Source organism: Pinus tabuliformis, chromosome J (genome assembly GCF_031772625.1).
Source record: "Pinus tabuliformis cultivar Carrire ecotype Pingquan chromosome J, CPIR1, whole genome shotgun sequence".
NCBI lineage: Eukaryota > Viridiplantae > Streptophyta > Pinopsida > Pinales > Pinaceae > Pinus > Pinus tabuliformis.
In genome coordinates, this window is record NC_142295.1 from 340009113 (window position 1) to 340015249 (window position 6137).

Sequence of the window (6137 nt, forward strand, 5' to 3'; positions counted from 1 at the left end):
CACCACTTTCTGATAACACAAATTTAGGTTTATGTTAATATTTCATTTTACCTTCCTTGACTTTCAAATTAATCATGTTCAAAATGATAAAGTGACCCACCAATGAGAATTAAATCGTTGAAATACTTTTCTTTAGGACATTCTTTACACTTAGATAGCTAAAGTACACAATTCACTACATAAATTTACATAGGATTTTATCAAGGTTAGTGCCCACCAAAATTTATGCAAATTGTGGCAGAACTTTTAGATAGAAGAATTATTGACTTAGTAAACAAAGATAACCTATCTATGTATACAAGAAGGTTGTAATTTCCTATAGAGTTAAGTCCCTTTAATAAAATTGAGATTATTTCAAAAAAAAAAATATTGAGATTAACATTAATACAAAGAAATATTATTTTGCAGAAAATATATTTTCTTACAACCATATTAATTCATATAATGACAAGATGTTGACCTTTTAAAGTTGCATTAAAACAAGTTGTTTATTTATTAATAATATTCAATAATACAAATGAACTTAAGTGAAATTTTTACAAGTTGCTCACATTATGCTTGATGCCATGCATAATTCTTAACTTTTTTTAGATGCAACTTCTTGAATTTTTTTAGAGACACAATAGAGTTGTATTAGATATTGTCATAGTATTAATATGCATATGTTTACAAAATGGAAATCCAACATATTCAGATCAAAGTGTCAAAGGTGAACACCAATTGATTAGCACATTAGAACCTTCTTTAAGACAATATATAATATTGAAATATTAAAACATGTAGCACTAGCCATTCTATATATATCATTGGGATAGTAAATACCTAACGATAATGTCAGTGTTGAGTTGATTAAAGCCATTAAACACCTACTTTGAAAACACAAGGATAATATATATCTATATATATATATATATATATATATATATATATATAATAAAAATGACAATCTAGCATTATTGATGGAATTTAAAGAGGACACCTAGTTATAATAATGTGATTAAAAGTGGTAATTTAATGTTTATGTGAATGCTCAAAATATATAAAATGGATTTAGGATGATTGTTTAGGGATATCTAAAGATATTTGAGGGTGACTAGTAGTGCGTCGCAACACTTGCTTAGATAGAAATGGGAGAGGATTTAGTAGATCCACGGTTATCTTCTCAATATTAGAAATACTCGTTTACAAGCATAACAAAAGGAAAACTTACACCTATCATTATGCAAAACATGTGTGAGCCAAATAAGAATTGACAAGGCCCTAAGTTGTGCTAATAAGTCTTGCGTATCATACAGATATTTGAACAATTCAAAATGGTGATGACGCGAAGAAATCAAGGTCAAGGAGGGTCATCACAAGGACCTCCTACAAATAACCCATTACCTTCACCAGAGTTGGCTCTCATCTTGTGTTCCCTAGAAGAAATTAATGAGACTTTAAGAGGGCGCCAAACAATTGAAGTGGAAGTAGAGAACCCTCCATCAGGGTTGGGAAATCTAGAGGGATCAAGAGACTCTGATAGAGGACCTCCAATCGAGGACATTACTAGGGAGCTCCAAAAGATTAAGCTCCCAGAGTTTGCTGGAGGTCGTGCAAGCGAACGTGTAGAAGCCTGGTTAGAAGGAATGAGAAGGTGCTTCACACTAAGAGATTATACTTCCAATTTAAAAGCTAAAATAGCAATATTCCAACTCAGAGATGGTGCTCTGAATTGGTGGGGTAACTTAGAGTGTCAACTACACCTCACTCCGGACACAGTTACTTGGGAGTTATTTGAGGAGAGATTCAGGAAAAAGTACCTACCAACATATTATGAAGAACAACAGGTAGGAGCCTTCCATGCTTTGGTACAAGAAAATTGCACGATAGAAGAATATGAGATTAGATTCATGGAATTGGTCAAGTATGTCTCCTACATGGATACTGATCAACTCCAAGTAGATCATTTCATTTATGGATTGAACCCTAAGATTAGTGCAATGGTGTGGATGTGGAAGCCATCCTCAGTTGCAGAAGTTGTGGAACATGCTCGTTATGTTGAAGAGAAATTAGACTTAAAGGGTGGAAACAAAACCATTTTTCCACAACAACCAAGGTTTATGGGGAAGGCCCATCGTACCTTCCCCGGGGGGGGAGTTTGAGGCCACTGCCATATGGAAATAGGGTTGTACCCAGAGCACCGACAGTGGGGATTTCAATGGTTACTAGTGCATCTTCACCCACATCTTCAAGGATTCATGCAAATCAAGGTCATACACGAGGAGCAGCAAGTAGGGGAAGGGGTCCCAAGGGAAGGAACTCTTTCCAAAGAACTCCACAACATTTTGTTCAAAGTCTACCATGCATCACTTGTTGGGGATGCGGGGGACCTCATTACCAGCATGACTGTCCTGAGTTACAAACTGGTAACAACCATAGAGAAGGAAAAGCACCAATGGGGGGAGCAAGTAGCCACCATCAAATCTATGCAGCAGTTGATAACCAACAAGTTGAACACCAATATTCTGTGGTAGAAACCTCAGGTATGATAAACAAAGTAAAAGTTAAAATTTTGTTTGATTCAGGTGCTACAGATAGTTTCATTTCACCAGTTGCATTAGAAAAATGTGGGTTGGCAGCCTATGAGCACGATGACTTTAAGAAAATTGAGATGGCTTCTGGGATAAAACAAGAAGTAGGACCTAGTGTTGACCAATGTCAGGTAAACCTGGGGTGTGTATAACTAAGTTGAAGGCATATGTCACAACACTGGGGATGTACGATGTAATTATTGGAATGGATTGGCCAGAAGATCATCGAGCTTTGGTAGACTATTTCAAGAAGAAGGTGATTTGTTTAGATGATGAAGGTAGGTCAATTGAGATTTGTGGAATCAAGAGAGGAGTGTCGCTACGATTCATATCCATGATGAAGGTAAAATGTTGTCTCCAACAAGGTTGAAAACTATATGTGGTCGAGGCTGTAAGTGACCAGAAAGGACCCTCCCTAGATCAAAACCCAATTTTGTCAAAATTCAAAGATGTTTTTCCTAAGGCATTGCCTAGATTACCTCCTGTGAGGGAGATTTATTTCACAATCGACCTAAAACCTGGTGCATAACCAATATCAAAGACACCCTATAGGATGACAAATCTAGAAATTTGTGAGTTGCAGATGCAATTAAAAGAGATTTAGACTTGGGATTTATCAGACCTAGTATTTCACCTTGGGGTGCAACAATGATTTTTGTCAAGAAGAAGGATGGTTCCTTAAGGCCATGCATAGATTATAGAGACTTGAATAGAGCCACAATAAAGAATAGGTACCTAATACCTAGAATAGGTGACCTATTTGATTAAATGAAGGGAGCAGCGGTTTTCTCAAAAATCGATCTACGATCTGGATACCACCAATTGAGGATTAAGGAAGGTGACATCTCAAAAATTGCATTTCGAACTCGATTTGGGCACTATGAGTTCGTATTTGTTCCATTTGGTTTGACCAATGCACCAGAATTATTCATGAGCCTCATGAATGGTGTGTTTAGGAAGTATTTGGACCAATTTTTGCAAGTCTTCCTGGACGACATTCTTGTGTATTCCAAGAATGAAAAAGAGCATGAAAAGAACCTAAGGGTTGTATTGACTTGCTTAAGGGAAAATCAATTGTATGGAAAATTTTCAAAATGTTCCTTCTTTTAGAAGGAAGTTCATTATCTTAGGTACATCATTTCAGTAGAAGGGATTTAAGTCGACTCGGAAAAGGTAGAGACCATAATGGATTGGCCAGTACCGAAAAATGCTCATGAGGTGTGTAGTTTTATGGGGCTAGTAGGTTATTATCGCAAGTTTGTGGAAGGGTTTTTGAGGATTGAAAAACCCATCACCACATTACAACGAAAAGGGGTCAGGTATGAATGGACATATGAATGTGACACTGCATTCACTAAACTAAAGAGGGTACTAACTAGTGCACCGATCCTTCGAGTACCAGACATGGAAAAAGACTTCACTGTCTGCATCGATGCTTCGAAGCAAGGATTGGGAGCAATATTGATGCAAGAAGGTGGAGTAATAGCTTACGCATCTAGAAAATTGAAGAAACATGAAGAGTTGTATGCTGCCCATGACTTAGAGTTAGCAACAGTGATGTTAGCTTTGAAACTGTGGAGACACTACCTCATTGGGAGAATATTTGAGTTAAGAACATATCATCAAAGCCTGAAGCACCTCTTCACTCAAAGGGATTTGAATGCTAGACAAAGGCGGTGGAGCGAATTCATGAGTGAGTATAATTTTGAGATCTCATACATTAAGGGAAAGGAGAATGTGGTGGTCGATGCACTAAGTAGGAGGCCACAAACCTTCTCCCTAGTACCCTTGAGGGTCAATTTGAGGGAACGTGTGTTGGAGAAACTCTTTGAATATAGTTGGTATCTAAAGGTTATATCGACACTCCAGAGTGGGAAGCAGATAGAACCAAATTTTGAGGGATATTTCCTTGAACCAGATGGACTATTGAGATTTCAAGGGAGAATGTACATACCTAAGGAAGGGGGTATAATAAGGACCATCCTCGAAGAGTCACATAGAGCACTCTATTGTGCACATTTTGGAGTGAAGAAGATGTATGCGGACATGAAGAAAATCTTCTTTTGGACAGGCATGAAGCACGACATAGTCCAGTTTGTCGCCAAATTTCTTGAATGTCAACGAGTGAAGGTTGATCATTGCCATCCAGTAGGACTCCTACAACCACATGACATCCCTATGTCTAAATGGGAGGTAATTTCTATGGATTTTGTTGTGGGTTTTCCACTCACTTCAGAGAGGCACAATGTTATATTGGTTGTAGTTGATAAATTGACCAAAAGTGCCCATTTCATCCCAATGAGAGACACTTACGATGTTACTGATGTGGCACGAGTTTTTATAAGTGAAATTATTCGACTACATGGGTTACCCATAAAGATCATTTCTGATAGAGGCTCTCGATTTACATCTAGGTTTTGGACAAGTTTACAGTCAACACTAGGGACTCAGTTGAAATTGAGCACTGCATATCATCCAGAAACAGATGGGCAGACTGAAAGAGTAAATCAGGTTATGGAAGACATGCTTAGAATGTATGCCATGGATAATCAGACTCAATGGGAAAGGTACTTACCATTGGTAGAGTTTGCTTATAATAATAGTTACCAAAGTTCAATTGGGATGCCTCCTTATCAAGCGCTATATGGGAGGCCATGTGGGACGCCATTGAGTTGGGAAAAGTTGGAGGACCGAGTAATAGTTGGGCCAGAATTAGTTCAAGAAATGGAGGAATAGGTAAGGCAAATTCGATAAAGGTTAAAGGAAGCACAAGATAGACAAAAGATTTATGTTGATTCACATAGGACTGATCGAAGTTATGAAGTAGGAGACCAAGTTTTTATTCATATCCAACCCAACAAAAGCACCATTCGGTTTGGGAAAGGGATGAAGTTGTCACCTCGGTTTATAGGACCTTTTAGGATCAAGGAGAAGATTGGACCAGTTACCTATCATCTTGTACTGCCACCCCATTTGCATAAAACTCATGATGTTTTTCATGTATCGATTTTACGACATTATGTTTCTGATGAATCTCACAAACTGGATTGGAGGGAATTGCAAGTATCAGACATGGGAACCATAATGGTTGAACCATTACACATATTGGACCGTAGGGTTCGACAGCTCAGATGTCTTATGGTGGACCAAGTTAAGGTCTAGTGGGACAAGTATAGCCTAGGATCTGCTACCTAGGAGGATGCAGAGACTATACGTTGTGACTACCCCTCACTTTTTGAGCATCTATGATGCCCATTTTGACTTAGATAGCTACCTATGCTAAGGCTCTATTTGTAGTTCCATGTTATTTATTTATGAATGCTATGTAATATTGATGCATTTAGTTGGAAAGGTGAAACTACTTATATAAATCATTAGATGGATTAGGTATTGATGATTGAAATGTTTGATGTATGACCTAATGTATGACTTACTTGGTTATGATTTATCTAATGTATGACTTATCAGAGTTATTTTTGTTTCATGTATGACTTAAGTGGATATGATTTATCTAATGAATGACTTAGTGAAATTATGATTTATCTAATGTAAGATTTATTTCCAATA